This window comes from Varroa jacobsoni, unplaced genomic scaffold (assembly GCF_002532875.2).
Source record: "Varroa jacobsoni isolate VJ856 unplaced genomic scaffold, vjacob_1.0 scaffold_16, whole genome shotgun sequence".
Lineage (NCBI taxonomy): Eukaryota > Metazoa > Arthropoda > Arachnida > Mesostigmata > Varroidae > Varroa > Varroa jacobsoni.
Window position 1 is genome coordinate 33,276 of NW_019212918.1, and position 15,592 is coordinate 48,867.

The 15,592-nt window shown below is 41.5% G+C and overlaps 2 long non-coding RNA genes across 2 annotated transcripts; one reads left to right on the top strand and one right to left on the bottom strand.

Moving 5' to 3' along the window:
• The first annotated feature begins 1,671 nt into the window (after positions 1 to 1,671).
• Positions 1,672 to 14,894, top strand: LOC147754018 (uncharacterized). Its single transcript, XR_015314871.1, has 2 exons — positions 1,672 to 2,529; positions 14,168 to 14,894. It is a non-coding gene; the product is annotated as an uncharacterized LOC147754018 (long non-coding RNA).
• LOC147754019 (uncharacterized) lies at positions 5,508 to 14,594 on the bottom strand. The gene is made up of 3 exons (XR_015314852.1): positions 14,544 to 14,594; positions 7,562 to 7,824; positions 5,508 to 7,294 (listed from the first exon to the last, which is right to left on the bottom strand). It is a non-coding gene; the product is annotated as an uncharacterized LOC147754019 (long non-coding RNA).
• Positions 14,895 to 15,592: the final 698 nt, after the last annotated feature.

Sequence of the window (15,592 nt, forward strand, 5' to 3'; positions counted from 1 at the left end):
AGACATGGCTCCATTTTCTAGTACTGGAAAAAAATTAGTTGGAGAAATTTGAGAGTTCTAGTCCATGCCATGAGGCCGAAGGGTTTTCGTAGAACGTTCTTGCCCAGCGCTACATATAGTGTAGTCACGCAAAATCTTGAGAACTCCGGTTTTTTAGCTCATATACAAGTTTCTAGGTTTACCCATACTCAACTAAAGAGCTTCTTAAGAAAACGATATTTTTCCAACATTCTTGTGAGTCGGACAGACAGTAAATATTAGCTCAATATATAAGCATCGAGTATAAGCAATCATAATAGCAGAATTTTAAACAAACGGTCAATGAAAAAACAGCCGCGCTGAATTTAAACTTTGAACAGCGTCATTACCTGCAATCTGCCTGATCAACTTCTTACTTCGCACTAGTGCTTTCTCTTGTCGCATTGCATTTACCTTGGTACAACCTCGAGTAAATTCTGCGCCTCGAAAATTTTGTTCGATGTTCTCTATCTTGCCAAGCAACTTGATAACTTCTATGAAGTTGCGACTACGAAGCCGAATAGCTTTGTTTCGTTTAATTATTGTACCTACTGTAGTAGGACTTCTGTGGGAAAAGACAATAAGTTTGAACTTTTTGGCTTTTTGTAATTTCATATGTAGATATCGATACGATCCTAATAGATGACATTTTGCCGCTAAAATGTCCCGCATCACAAAAGCATTGGCCGTTGACGCTAAATATACTTGCTAATAGACGATACAATAGTAGGAGGTGGTATGTGCTAGTCTGATTTAGGCTTCGCACAAAAGCGTATCCTCCGTCAGACCCGTCCATGAGTTCCGTAAAGTCCTTAAGTATCCCAGTAAAAGGGTACAGCGAATGAAAGGGAACCTAGATCCATCAAAATCGATTAGCAATTCCTTTGAAGCCTATTGCCGATCTAGCACCAAGCTTCTGGAGCCAATTCACTGTCTAGCCATTCTATCTTAATGCAGGCGAACGCTTCATTTTATTCTCAATTTCATTCAACAGTGCCCCCAAATAGGCAGGCAGAAAATTACCGGAGAATCGACTATGTTCAGAGTCATTAAGCAAAAATCTTCCTTCATCAGTCTTAGCTGCTTCTCTGTACAAGCACACAACATTTTGTCACAAAGAAGCGTGTCAGAGCTTCATCACTAGCAGACCTTGATGCCACCTCAGTTTGATGAACCGTAAAAGCTTCTCAGCTGTATTACTGTTGCTTATAGGAATGTTGCTAGATTGCTTGGACGAAGTAGTGCTTGACCCTTCTGCTCTCGTAGCTTGGCCAGCGCCATCTCCGACTGCGGAGTCGAGAACCGGCAATGTGAGTGCCGTTACCGTGTTTGGCAACTGAAAGACAATTGGAGAAGAGTCAGAGTTGTAGTAATGGCGAAGCAACGTAACTTCTTATAGAATCAACCATGGAAGGACAAAATGGCAGAATGTCAGTGGACATCGCACTATAACGAAATCGACAACACCTTTTTATTTGCCGAAAGGACGGCAATGTGCCGAGCTCTTGTTGGTCTTGGCGTCTGTCAGTAATAAAATTTGGCTTATCAATTGGCTTTTCAAGTTTATCAGCACTCTTCTGTGCGGTAGAACGAAGCTACCCACTTATTAAGTTATCTGTGTATCATTTAATTCAGCTTTTATACTAGCACGTTTTTCTTCGGTTCTCTGGCAGTTTGTTTATAGTCGAGGTTTACGATTCTATACTGCGAACATACTCGAACTCATATAAGGGAACAACCAAGTTCTCGTATCCAAAATGCTCTCGGCTATCCCCAACAATTGTCTTGGGTGCGAGTAGCCAGATCACTTCATTCGGTGCTATGGTGCATTAATTTGTTAGTGTTAGTTATTGTAACTTATCGAGCAAGTACAGTAATCACGCTACAGTTCGAGACCCAACTAAAATTGAACCCATCGTGGGTTCTAGCTGCACCACGCAGCCTTTTAAACTTTATCAGCGCTTTGCTGTTCAGTTGAACGAAGTTTAAGACATCTGCTTTTTATTTACCGCGATCTTCTTTATTGAAGGAGCCAGCGCTCAGTATGCTTCATGTTATCGACAGCCGCGGCCGACGATATGTGTCCCCGGAGGAACTGTGATACCTCTGATCGCTCCGCTTATATATCCGCTGAAACACACCTGCTTAAGACAGTTCGTGCGAAACATACTCGAAGTCAATTTCCAGCGCGTCCCGACCCATTATCAAACGTCGGTACGTAGGACACGATTCAATTCCGGTAAGATCTGCACGAATGTAACTTGACGAACACGTACAATGACGAAACAGTTCTATACTTGCACGTTCTGGTACAACAAACGGGCGTAAAGCTATGGGATAGTGCCACCCCAGTAAATGAGGGGAGGCGCGGATGCTGAAAGCCGCCACATGGGCGCAAGGGAGGACTGAGACGAGTGCAGATATGTTCGTGGATTCAGGGCAATAGGCCCTTTCGCTTCTTCGTTGGCAATAGCGACCTTAACATCGAATGGCGAGTGGGGACACGTTTTGGTAAGCGGGATATTTATACACGCCCTCATAAATGATTTCTAACTTCTGTTACATTATGTGGGGCATATAGATGTGTTAAACTTTGAATCTGATTAGCTGAATATGAATCAACCTTAAATAATAGCGTTTCGCTTTATTATTATTTGCTACTCTGCTGCTGGGTTGAGTTTTGCGTTAGAGATGCTATTAAAGGATTTGCCTCCGACAGTTAGACCTCAATACGAAATGGCCTGCACCTGGAACTTGGCATTGAAGTATATAGATCCTGTCAAGTGTGCTAATAAAGTTTATACGCCGAGATGTACTTGCTAAGCAATCACGCAAGTGCATTACCTCGAAATAAATCATTGTGTGCTTGAAAAAATTACAACGGGCTTTATGGTAAAACGAAACGCATCACTACATAAAGTAAAATTAACAATCAATAAAAACACAACTAATATCAATGCTCATGTCTATACACAGATATTTATTACGACACGAAAACATATGAAGTTATGTTAAAAATCAGTGCTGAAAAGAATGGCTAACATAGATTAGGTGACCAACGTATTGAAATACCCATTATTGATATGTTATAGTCCGGCGTTGAATCTACGCTCTTGTCTATGAGCAGTTCGCGTCTAGCAACAAATCACTCCGAGAAATTTCTACAGCTCACAAGTACATAGCTAAAGTACAAAGCCTGGTTCAACTTAAGAGTTACTAGTTTTTTTAGCTCATAGGCTAATATACGAGTTTCTAGGTGGACTCGTAGCTAAAGAACTTCTTAAGAAAACGACATCTTTCGAACGTTCTTGTGAGTCGGACAGACAGTAAATATTAGCTCAATATATAAACATCGAGTATAAACAATAATAATAGCCGAATTTTAAACAAACGGTCAATGAAAAAACAGCCGCGCTGAATTTAAACTTTGAACAGCGTCATTACCTGCAATCTGCCTGATCAGCTTCTTACTTCGCACTAGTGCTTTCGGGCTGTTCTCTTGTCGCATTGCATTTAGCTTGGTACAGCCTCGTGTAAATTCTACGCCTCGAACATTTAGTTTGATATTCTCTATTTTGTCAAGTAACTTGACAACTTTTACGACGTTGCGACTACGGAGCCGAGCAGATTTGTTTCGTTTATTTATTGTACCTACCGCAGTGGAACTTTTGTGGGAAAATACGATAAATTTGAACTTTTTGGCTTTTCGTAATTTCATGTGTAGATGTAGAAGTGGTCCTAGTATATGGCATTTTTTTTGCTAAAATGTCCCACATCACAAAAACATTGGCCGGTAACGTTAAATATACTTGCCATTAGACGTTTCAACAGTAGAAAGTGGTATGAGCTAGACTAAGCTTCGGACAAAAGCGGATCTTCTGTCAGAGCCGTCCGTGAAGGAAGTCCTCAAATGTTCTAATGAAGGAGCACGGCGGATAGAAGTTAAACGAGGGAGGCGAAAGTGCAGCAGGGTTTATCAGTAGTTCCTTTAAAAGTTATCGCCGATCCGGCACGAACATTTAGTCGTACCACTTCCATTATTGGCGCAATCTTGGAACGGTGCCTGGAGCCAATTGGTCCTCAAGCGATTCTACCATCACGTGGGTGAACGCCTTATTTCATTCACGGCTTCATAGGCCATCGTATTGTATCATCTACTAGTCCAGCAGCGTCCCTTGACAAGAAAGGAAAAAATTACTAGAGAATCGACTATTCCCAGAGTCATTAAACCAAAATATATTTTAATCTGACTTTTTTTTTCCCCATAAAAACACAGCTTTGTCACAAAGAAACGTATCGAACCTACATCACTAGCGGACTTTGATGCCCGCTCAATTCGATCAAGTGTGAAAGGCCTGTATTGGCTCTGATTCTAGGTCAATGAATGATGAAGTCGTGCGAGAAAATGGCGTAAATACATAGGCCATGGATATCGCTACGTTATAGGATTTAATGAATCATATCGCAACATTTAGTACAGTAACAAACGGATCGCTGATTTGCTTTGGCGCCCATAATGTGAATAGATATGCGCGTTCCCTTGACATCTTCTATAGCGTGTCCGTTAAATTCTGTCTAATAATCTTTCTAAAGATATGGAACGCTTCTATTGATATATCATTAATCTGCGAGAATGAGCGATGCGCCAATAAAACGTCAACCGTTTAAACTGCTTTGGCCTACGCACTAACATATTTATCTAATTATGCCACTACGAGCGATGCACGGGTCACTATTGTTAGCATTGCGTTTGGCATTGTCATAAAGTCTCCAAAACGGGTTTGAGAGTTGTGCGGTTTTCGTTGCAAGGGACATTCACCTAGACGTGTGTCTTTGACGTAAAAAGAATGGGTCTTCCCTGTCGGATCATCGTATGCGTAGAGACGTTCAGCTCTAACTACGGCTCGTGATATTTCCGCTATAATGGCAGGTTTTGCCAACGCCTAGTTTTGGCCTTCGGATCCGTCACTGTTCCCGAACGAAATCCCCTCTCTAGGCGCATCTAGTCGTTTTGTATCGGCGGAAGCGCCGCTGCACGACGATATTGACATTGGCTCTGTGGCATCATCTTATCTGTCCAGAGTCGCGTGTTTCGGCAACACGCGCCTGCAGCTACTCTCTGTACAAATGGGAAAGATTCAAGCTATTGTCTGTGACACACCAGCAGAACAGCATCCGCGATTTGACAACAGAATGAGTGACAGTATTGTAAAAGGTAGTATGGCCAATGTCTGTGCTGGCGTTAATAACGGGCAAAAAAAGTCGAGTTATAACGTTGACCAATGTGAACCTAGGGGGCTTTATAGATTGCATAATCTGCAATGACGACGACGATGATGATACCAAACGATCATAATGATCGTGAGATACGTCGGCAGCTGACAGTCTGCGTCTGCAGCCATTCTTGAATGAAAGTCTTGTGAACTGCATATATAATACACAACCATATCGATTTTTTATGTTTATGATATGTATGTTTACCGTTCAGATACTTATCGATCCAACTTGACTACGTTGCACAGTATATTTTTAATTAATTTTAGCTTTCCATCGATGACGTGTGATATCCGCAACTTTTAGAAAGGACACATTTCTTTTGCTCTTTTTTTTTTTAACAGGTACCAATTTAGTAAAAAAATTTAAGAAAAAACATCCAAACTCTTACAAGGTTAACCTCTGGTCGCAAGCGAATGAACAGAGATCACTTTCTGATAGTAAGTAAGTAAGTAAGTTCAAAGTTCCTGAGTTGTAGCTTTGCAAACAAGAACTATGGCTTAATCTGAATTGGATAGATACTTTTATATCCATATACACAATGTATGTCTATGATTTATACTGCTGGGCTGAGAATACCGTTTATTGACATGTAACATTAGTTAAATACCACTGTTATTGAATGGGTGCTTGGTTTATGGTTTCTCATACGCGCTATTCGTCGGCGTGCAGGTCCAAGATTTTTCAGTCCAACATGCCATTATCTCCTACGGAGACTTTTTCAAACTATACATAGGCTACATTTAAGTTTAACGCACGCATTGCTGAAGTTGATTTCTCGTCATAGGCGAATTTGGTGCGCATAGAAGACTTGATCTTGATGACTATTAAGATCATAATGATGATAACGAATCTTACAACAATTAGTATGTATTGCTGAGCTCGGTAGGTATTCGAACTTCAGCTTCGATCTGCACTCGTATCTGAGGCATCATCCACAATCGAATCTTGCCCTGACCGTTAACTTGGATAACGGATAGTTACAGTGGAGCAAGGCAATCCATTGTTGTATTGGATACATGCAGCTCTACTATAATCATATCCATACGATTGTCGATAGGATACCTGTCGTCCGTCTTTTTACGCCAGGCAAACGCGCACTGGCCACGTAACTAAACTATCGCAAACAGGCGACAAACCGTGAACGGCGTCGCTAAAATCTATACCTGTCTACCTTTCCGCCGGGTGTAACCAGATTCGATTTTATTAGTACAGACTCATTAGGCAGCAATCGTTGCGGCCTGTTTCGTACTAGACGTAACTTTATTTGCGCATACGCTTGAAATGCGTATCCATATTTCTATTGTTGCTATACCATGACAATCAAGAAGAACGTCGACAACGAACTGATGATAGTTATCAAACTATTTATACCACAATGGCTATTATTTGTATCGAAGTTGCCTGTTTATGTTGGACTTAATTTTAACCGTGTTTAGAAACGGCACTAGTTTCCAACTAGTTGTCGAACGACCGTAAAACGTAACTTTCTGCGCTTGTTTGTGCCGAAATGATACATCGCTTGACTTCACGTGGGGTCCACCCGCCTGCTTGATCCAGCGAAGATACGCCGCCGTTCAATAGACCATCACCACCACCAACAATAGCAGCACACTGATGCATTTATTCTTATAAACGGGGTTTTGCTATCTTCCTGTTTCTCTTGTCTTACGTATATATAAAAATTTTCTGCATCTTTGTCACCTCACCACTGGCCCTTGGCCACTAATTACTAATGAACTGCAATTGACAGCATTAGTCATATATTGTCGTTGTCCACTATTCGCGGGAAACGGGTCCTCAAGTTTCGACGTAATGGCTCCTGTGCAGCGATCAGGCTTCGCATTGGTACGGTCTTAGCTGGTGCTGGTGCTGCTGCAGCTGAAACTGACGTCCACGAAGAAGTTCTAGCGAATGCTTTTTTCATTTTACCCGTTTCCTTAGCCTAATTCAGCACGCGGCAACAGCGAATCTGAGGAACTTGACATAATCGTTTGAACAGCTGGAAAAAAGACAACAGCCCTGTTAACGTTGATAGCCATCTGCGTAGAAAATCAACGGGGATTGTCGTCGACTTCATTATGGGAAGTACACACCAAAGACGACCGCAATGTTCATAGCAGATACAGTGACGACGGCAAGTTGTAAGTAAGTGACAAACATAAACAACTACAATGCAAGAAGGATAGTTCTACAATGATTTTAAACGTTAACAAAAATTGTAGCTAGCGACTGTCGTAGCTACCGCTACAGACGGACTCGGTATTACCTTAAACAGCGGCCATAACAACCGCAGCAGCGGCAATGGCAAAGTACGAGACTTCGAGTGGCGCCGAGCGCCGCTGCTGTTGGGGGTTGTCTGCCCGAGCGGGGGATGACGGGAATGAACGTCATGAGATGGGGCGATGACGCTGCTTGAATAATTGCTTATTGTTGATGTGACCGCTGTCGTCGTTTTCTCTGCTGTCGTTGGCTAAACTTCCTGAATTTTGTTGGACATGTCGTAAATTCAAAGCCGGCACTTTTCAAACGCTGCTGATTAATAGGAAGATGAAAAAATGAAGAGTCCTGTTACTTTGTCTATTTTTGTTAGTTAGTTGATATAATTTAGCTATTCAGTGCGTTATACCATGGCTATTAAATACAGGTGTATACATAATAGGTGGGCAGCACTACTAGCCAAGTAGGTAGTTGGCCCTATTGCGGATGCACCCTGTGGCGTATTGTGTTTGCCTAGGTGCGCGTGCTACTATGTAGGCTTTAGAGCAGATTGATGAAAAGTGCCTACATTGGATCTTAATCATCTAATAAACTTAAGCAAGGCATAATTTAATCCTTAGGCTCAAAAAAATGTGTTCATGACTCCTTGGCATATCTTGCGTAATGTATAATTTGGCAAATTATGCAGAATTTATTGGATCGTAGATTACAAATTCTCAGAGTAGCTATGTCATAGGCTTTTTTTGCTCGAAATGTTCTCTAGTTTGAATCAACTAACGCCGGTCGGTAAACGATCATGTGTCTATTCAGTGATCTACGATATCATAATTAAGCTGACTATTTTATAGGCTAGTAAACTGAGGCGGGTTGTAAATATTGACGCATTTCAAGAGGCTGAGTCGACCTGGCCAAAAAACGAAGCGGGCCATCCAAAATATGAGTGATTTCAAATGGTTAGTAACATACATGTTCTAGACACGTTTCTTCGTCGTATTTGGACGATCTGTGTGCACCCATCAAATATGAATGCTGTGAACCATATTCAATCATTTCTGAGCCGAAATTGCAGTAATAAACTTTCGTGGCTTATAATAATAGGCTCACTAAGCATTGGTGTAGCTATCCTGCTATCATTAAATGTGATTCGAAAGTACAGGAGCGGTTTGTTAGCATCTTATCCGAGTTTGAATGACAGCAGACACTCGAACGATTGGACGGAGGCTCTCAGAAAACCGCCAAGTTCAGTGTATACGACAGGAAGCCTCCACTCGGCCTATATGCCTGGCTATATGCCAATGTTGACAGCGCCCCCTGAGCCCAAACAAGACCCACCCACAATGGCCATATTCATCGTAACTTCGGCCCAGGTACTGAGGGGCACGCCAACCTACACAATATCGCTCCAGCTATCTCAAGAAGATATTCAAAAATTACTAGAGTATATACACCTACATCCAAATAGCAGTTTATCAGATAATGTCACGCAATTCTCAAATAAGGGGCACAAATTACACGACGAGACCATGGATAATGCTCCGATGAACTACGTTCAGCTTGCGGAGCCCATAGCGCAGCTCTTCGACGACAGCGAACATGGAACAGATGGAGAGAAGCAGGAAGCTGCCAAAAATAACAAAGCTTTTTTGCTGGCCCAGGACGCTTCTTTTATACCGTACGGTCTGACATAGACAGGTTCCATATATACATGTACGTTATACGGAAAAATCACAGCCAGTAGGTTCTAGTGTAACGGAAACGATGAGTCAGTGGACGAATACACGGCATCAATCACTTACTAAAAATTATGGAACAGGGCGCATGGTATAAAGTGGCGAAGACGATCCGTACGATTCAAAATGAAAATTGTTATAGATATTTAAGAAATCGTACTAGCGTTAGCTATGAAATTGAAAGAAATAAAACTACTAGATCACACAACAAAGCGAGTGATCTAAATCAAATTATAATAGCCGACCGGCGGCAGGATGTCGTAGATTTTAGCTACTTTCGGCTGAAAAGGGCAGAGGTACAGGGCTATTTCAGATCTGTATGATCAAACAGACGTCTTGAGAAATTGCCAACAGCGAACGATGAACACGCGAAAACAGATTAATGCAGTCGTAGCATAGGATGAACGCGGTGGGCGTGTGGGGCGACGCGAAAAACGTTACATTACCCCTACATATATTATTATAACAGTTAGGGCGTCAAAAGCCAACTATTTATAGGGTCATTGCATATAGTATAATGCGCTGAATTCAGAGTTACAGCGCGCGTTTAGATCAAATATAATTTTGAATAGGAAGATTTAAGTGGGATAGGGATAATACGAACACTTTTTATAGAAACAAACAAACAAATTATTCTAATTATTTGAAACACGCATTATCCAGCGCATCCTCTTCACAAGGGAATCAGTCTATTTGACGACTATTTGTCTGCAAGCGAAACAGGCACGAAGCACATTTATTTATTTACCCTAATTGTCATCCCCATTTCGTAACCAGTTGTATTAGCTTTCATTTAGCGTTAGTCAGATCGTGTGCTTAACATGGTACCATGCACAGCGGCACACCGAATGAATAGTCCTGCAAATGCATTAACGCGCTGCAGCATCAGATGCACACATGGGCTACATTCGAGTAGGTACATTGCATTACATGCAGCCGCTATAAACCTCTACGTACGCTTTGACCCTTACTTGTACAGGGGTAAGCTGATCCGTCAAAAGAAAGCATTGAGCTCCAACTGCTATTACGGCCATGTGGTCATTTCCGCTACCCATTGATATGAACGTGACTCGCTTTATATTTTCGTTTCTCCCACAGCCCTCACTGCTGTATAGTTATTAGCGGGTCGACTACCGGTGAGACGAGTGAATATGACCTGCCGACGGTACCTCACATGAATCAATGAAAACTTACACTGTATCGTGTTTACTATAACGTAAACGGAACACTTCAAATATTTTCGTAAGCGATCTTGCGGCCGCACTCGTCATGTTCAGGACCGTGGCAGGACTAGTAAAGAAGGCTTGATAATAGCTAGAACCATGGCTATCTTTCTGCCGTCCTATGCCGCTCGTTATCCGTCTGGTTCTTACGGAAACGAGACGCGCGGGCCTGAATATTCACACTATCGATGTGATCTGCTAAACGCAGAAGATGCAGGGAAAGTAGATGAGACTGATAACGGGGCATATTAAACCTAGCCACATACTGAATTCATAAACGCTTCGATCGGAAGTGATACTGCAGTGTGAACACCTGTTTTTATGAGGAAGTTTTGGTCAGAAGTACGATGCGATCTTTCTAGATGAACATTATTCAAAAGATTGTATTGGAAATCTTATTATGGCTTATCCTCACATCGGAAGTCAACAAGCTAACTTTCCAGGAGCTATGATACCTCCACCTGGAAAATAGCAATGAAATTAGTTTATATTGTTATTTTTTTGGCACAGGCCGAAAACAGCTGCTAATGTATAGTGCTAATGATTTTGTTGTCTACTGAAACGTATTTGTGAAAATCATACCAATTTATTGTGGCGCTTGAAAAGCCAAAACGTACAACAAGAGGAGCTCTTTGCTACTCTCCTAAGGCCAACAACATCTAAAGTATTGTGTTGTGCAATGTCCGAATGACTTGGATGGACGCCTGGAATGGAGGCGATGTCAGTCTGAGAAAATTCGTGATATCATGTTTTTTCGTTATACTTTTCGAGCGAACTCGAAAAAAGGATTTGTTCAAAAAAAAAAAAAAAAAATAGATCTCGTTACTAACGTAATTCCGTTTCTGTTGACGAAACTCAGCCGCACTACCGAAACCTTTGTCTGTGCAAGAATAATTCACCCTCGAATAGAAAATGTATAGTTTAACACACACGGACTAAGTGACAGGTTTCAAGCAAACGTACTATTGGCGGATATAACCCACGATGTTACGCGCATTAATCTACATACACCAACTTAATGCATTTTGAAGTTTCTGTTAAACTTACCGCTAAGCTACTCTTATTCGTCGTGTACGCAGTGCATGTCCGTTCGGACCAGTGGCTTTTGTGCTTGATCACCGGGGGCAACGACGACAAGGATTGATGCCGAAAACATGCACTGATCGTTATAGGCCCGTGTATTGAATTTATGTCATTTAAATTTTGCGTAGCTTTGACACTCCGTTCGCATTTGCGTTCAAGTAAAACGAACGTGTACCATACACCGATTCCTCCATTGTGTAGCATAAATCAAAAAAGGGGATGTACGTTGCTGAGCGAGATATAGATGATCGCTGCCGACTGATCTAGAGCAATGACAATGGGGGCGCAAACTTACGGCTATGCGTGTGGTAACACGTACGCCGACAGCGTCGCATCAAGCACGCGAAAATAGAGCGCTGCCAACAGGTACAGAATTTGCTTCTTAAAACCTGCCGATTCGCTAACAAGTTCACTTGCAAAAGATAGCAAACAGCTGTTGATAACGATAGCCTAAGGGGGAACGATGAAGGACAGCTCGGGAATCGATGGTCCCCAAGCCAGTGAGTTGTTTTGTAATTTCATTGATCGAGGGAATTCATTTCCAAAGACTAGAAGAGATATTACCATGAAGCGTTGAATTATACTAGAAAGGTATCTTCATCGTTCAGATGAACGAACGACTGCCGCCTAATATTTTATTGAGCAATAACAATTTTTATGGACTCGTAATAGCCTTGATTGATTTATTCGTAAATTTGTTCCTCCACGTCATCGGCAGCTAAACGTCTGAACTGTCACGGAACGGCTGTTTCATGTTTGCGAATGAATATTTTATTCGAACGATGAAGCGTAACCATTTCCTCGGCTTTTATGACTATGATTTCGTTGCGTCGGTCTTGCGATTGCAGACCGTCATACATCACCGCCCCTTAAAAGAAAAATAGCTACAAGTGTGAACTGTCAATGCTGTATGCTTAGACGATAATAGTACATCATCTGACCGCTATTTTCTCCACGTAGGAGAACAGCCAGCATAGGCTAATGCGAAAGTAGGACCGAGTTAATTGCTTGCATCCTTACGTCATATAGAAATAGCTCAAGCGTCAGAGTTCGAGCAGTTCCCAAGCACAAAGAGCTTGATTGAAAATATCTTCGATGTGTGAAAAGCACGTAGCGCGGACCACATACTAGAGAAAATGGTTTTAGTTCAACGTCTGATATCCCAGTTGAGCGTTGCTTCTAGACTGGCCTGACCCTTAGCACAAAATGAACTGGGGGTGTGTGCTGGAAAGGAGACCACGCAAGTCGTCAGTGCCGTATTGCTATATAATTGCATCGATCGCAGAGTTGTTCAGTGAAATCGACCGACCTTCCACACTGGCGGTATTTACTTTGATCTCTGTCATTTTGAGGTTGGCTGGCTGAGAGACCGGCGTCCGATACGCGCTGCCGCTGAGGTACGTGTGTTGGATATATGGCACATTAATTGAGCTTGTTCCTGCTGTTCTTGCTTGACCAGGGGCCTATTTTTACGTACTGGACCCAACAAAGCTGCCAACACGAGCATCCTTCTATAAGTAATCCGCTCGCTCGCATACTGTGCACCTGCTAGGGTAACAATATAGGATCGTTGTAACGGCAAAACTATGTTCCTGACGTTGCTACAGAGGAGACGAGAAACATTGTTACGGCTACATATACGACGATGGTGCCATAGCCTATAGCGTCAGTGTACTGACAGTAAATCTGATTTCAAGCTGGAAAAAAACTATGCTTGATTCTATTTGCTAACATATAGACTCATTGTCAACAGAGTCTCAGCAAAACTCTATCTAAATAATATACCCAAAATAAATAGCTAGCTGCCTCGTATTCAGTTTGCACGCACTAAGCATGCACGTGCGCGCAGGGAGTACTTTTAATTGACAACCGAGAGAAGAAATAAATTCATTTTTTACAATTTTTGAACAAAGTCTATATAATGACTACTAACATGCCAGATAAATGATTGATTATAGCAACAAGTTAACAAACAAACATAGGTAAATAAGAATTACGATGAAGCCAAAAACTGCTGAGGTGCAGTAGGACAAGCCCACAAATGTTATTTTGATTCGTACGTTTCACAGCTCGGTATCAGTGCTTGAAATACGCATGCAAATATACACATGCGTAACAGGGAAACGATAATCACCCTGGAGTTACATCATTCGTTCAGAAAAACACATTTTTTCAATAAAGTATGGCCTGAGCTGCCAATATTGCCACGAACAGCTGCATATTTCTCCCATTAGCGCGTTTTCGAAGGCCTGCATATCTACTTGGTCTCCGGTGAACCGTTAATTTGCTTATATAATATGTGTACTTTTATGCAAAGCCAACCCGGTCTATCATCAACGTAAAACGGAAATTAGTACGGGACATGAATGACACCGGGCAATATTATGTTATTGTGTATTTGCACCCATCATCTGCTCCCCTATGATGGCACCTACGATGTACTACTATATGATATTTGATGTAGCTTTTTTTGATAATTGCCGACCAGCAGCAGCAGGAGTCATCTTATGCAGTAGCAATGGATAAATAGGGGCTAGAAGATTTTATGGGGCATATGTAAGTATGCATGCGCACAGACAGGCGCATCGGTTTGAAGATGTGCGTTCGTTCATTTTATAGGGGAGCGTATGAGCGTGGCATCATCGTGTGCGAGCTCAAACTACTACAAATGATTCTGCTGGACGAAGCGGTGAATACAACGAAAAGATGTCGCTGCATCGATTGAAGAATCTTGGGGACCGAAGCTCCGAATACAACTGGTAAAATCTAGGGAATCAAAGATGTAAAAAACAGAAGCGGGATAGAGGAGCTAGGCAAGTATGTCTGACATCATCGAAACACTATTTTTTTTCAAACGCGTTAGTTCAACCACGGACCACTAAATTATCATTAGCACCAGTGCTATCGTTATTTCCAAGTCAATGTTTTTCTACCGATCTTCGCATTATCAGGCAAGAAAAAAAAACTCGCGTGACGCGAGAAAAAGCTGACTTACTGATTGACGTCTCGAGTTCTACCATGTAGTTCCTGCACATCTTTGGCCGTCTACTCTATCGATACTCGAAGGAAGTTATCGCAAGCAAAATTTTAGCATGATCAGCCTTGTACGACGATCCCAATTCATCACACCTACATTTCATATTGGTTCTGCTATCCGACATAGAATACGCCAATGAGTCTTTGTTCCGTACCGCGATGGCAGAATGATAATGAATATACTTCATAAAGAAGAAACGAGTTCCAATTGTAGATATCCGTTGAACGTCCGCAACCTAAAGGGAAACTGTCTGGAAAAAGGGGAATAGTCGAAAGTAAAGCTCAAAATTTGGCGCGTACATAAACCTAATTCGTGTTAATTCTTGTTTGTCTCTGTAGTAAAACAATAAATTAAGCGATATACATCATATGAATTATATCTATATAGAGGATATACTTTCTGATTCTATTTAGCACAATTTGTAATTCAACTAATTAAGAGATGGTTACGTCTGACGCTGGTCTGAGTTTTCCAACCCACATGACATTATAACCCGAATCAGCTTGTTTTTAACCAACGTATAACTAGAGGTTACTCATAAATGGCCAATGTTTTAATAGATGGATAGTCATTTCAATATGTAAAAAATAACCAGCCCATTTCGATCTCACGAGAAAATATACTACAATAATATATATATTGTTGAACTTTAGTGAAATATGCTCAAATACCTAAAATAGTAGCATCGTCTAAGGAGACCGTTTTCCAGTTGACTTATTCTTTATGTTATTTTAAGCCGTTACTAACAGACTCTGTTATTCTACAGAGCATCTCAAGCTTAAAACATCATGTAGATAGATATTCGCTGTTATATGCAGACTATATAAAAAATGTAAGCATAAGTGGCCTTTGCATTCTAAAAACCTTCATTTGCAGCGCCCCCTTCAAAGTATAGTACGTACGCAAAATACGTGCACAAAAAATTCTGTATATATAGGGCCTATCCATAAAAAAATCGTTCCAGGTTCTTCCGAAGCGACTGATTTTTCCGGTTCCTTCTGTCACTT